The sequence below is a fragment of the Papaver somniferum genome, chromosome 5 (genome assembly GCF_003573695.1).
Source record: "Papaver somniferum cultivar HN1 chromosome 5, ASM357369v1, whole genome shotgun sequence".
NCBI classification, from domain to species: Eukaryota; Viridiplantae; Streptophyta; class Magnoliopsida; order Ranunculales; family Papaveraceae; genus Papaver; species Papaver somniferum.
The window spans coordinates 167,524,537-167,526,505 of NC_039362.1; positions in this window are offsets into that span (position 1 = coordinate 167,524,537).

Here is a 1,969-nt window from a genome sequence, read left to right on the forward strand (position 1 = left end):
TTTTTTTTTTTTTTTTTTTTTTTGAAAACAAAAAATTACAAGACAAAAATTTACATGGCCATGAGAGAAGATGTCTTGGTATCATGGATTCTAACAACTTATATCATTTGCTCTTATAACTTCAACTTTGATTTTTGAATTATTCTCTTCTATTGTTGCTTCTAAACCTAAAACGTCTTCAACTTTCTTCATAGATTTTGATGTCGCTCCGCTTGTTGATGATGATAAGTTTCTACTGAGAGAGAGTCGTAATCCAGTAACTATGATTACATTGTGAGGTTGCTTTGTCTTTCTGGCATTTCCTGACCTACTTGCCTTTCCATCATGGATGGTTAGGTCCATCACGGTTACCCTCTAAAACGAACAAGTTCTCTCCTGAATTTCAAGGATCTCAATTTCTTTTTCTCTAATGTCTCAAAAGGTTGTTATCCCTAGCATTCCAATTTCTATCTTTTCGGTGAGAAACAGTATGTACACTTAGCTAACCGGATACCATGTGACGCTAGAAGTTTTAAAAGTGCAACTAAAAGTTCTTCCCCACCCCCAAACTTAAATCTAACATTGTACTCAATGTTCTAAAGATGAAATTAAAAGCATGAACAAGGAGAAACTGTTACCAATGAAGCAAAAGAGATAAGGAAAAACTCAGCAGAAATTTTCGGTTCGAAAACTTGCGTGAGTACGCGTATGGGTACGCGTACCTAAGGTGACTGGTTTACTAGTTTGCAAACTTACAAACTCTAGCAGAAATTTTCGGTATGAAAACTTTCGTGGGTACGCGTACTCAACCTGTCTCCTTCACCAATACTGCATGCACACATATGCACGCACTTGGCTTCCGGCACATGGATTTATACACTAATGTGCGAACACACTATATATGCTCCATAGATGGTAATCTCAACTCTACATTTCAATCATTGAAGCATTCTTCTATAATGTTATAACAATCGTTATTCACGATTATCGTCATCAAAGCTATTTTCAAGATTGAAACGTCGTCATGACTTTCGTCACGGGTAAAGATGAAAATGGTTAAAGCGAAAGCTTACCAACACATATTTCGAGAAAAATATAGGCGAGTAAACTCGGCTCGAAATAGCCAATGTTTATGTATGAAAACTATCATACTTATATGACTTTGTCTCAAGAGTACGAGATAGAATAGACTTTTAAGTGATAGATAAGTTCAAGTCTCCACATACCTTTTAGTCGGATGAAGTTCCACCGGTTCCTCGAGTAGTTATTCGTCTTCGTAAGATGATCGCCATGGAGTCTGGAGCTTCAACTACACTTTACTATCCTAGACCGAGACTTAGTCATAAGTAAACTAGAAATCAAGACATATAGTTTTGATCACTAATATTGAAAAACATGCTTGAGATAGCAACGTATGCGAATTCGGCCGAGCAATGCTTTCACAGTCATGCCCGCATAAATATGAATCTCTTAATTTCGGTCCTGTAAAATAAACTGAACTTACTCTACAATTAGATGACCATTTTAATGTTTACCCTAAAGGTATTATTGAAGATGTTCTTGTGCATGTCAATCAACAGTTTTTTCAACATATTTTTGTACAAACTAGTATTTTCAGCAGATTTTTCTATACTAGAGATGACGGATGGATCAACTGACTTGGAAATCCATTCCTAAGAACAACGAGGACCAAGAATGGTGTCTACACTGGAACATTAACAATGGAATTTAATGGAAAAATAATACAATTCAACATTTATGAGGCGATGCGGTATCCTAGTGGTGTTCACTATTATTTTTCCATTGATGTGATTGATTCTTTATCTCAACGGATATTTGATTTGAGGAGTGATGATCCATTGGAGACTATTATCACGAAGAGTGTGGGTTCTAAAAATTTAAAGGATCTGAGAACCGAGCTTAAGTTAGGGGACAAATTTGAGAAAGTTTTTGGTGAACTTAATTCGTTGCGAAAGTGCTCATCAACCCG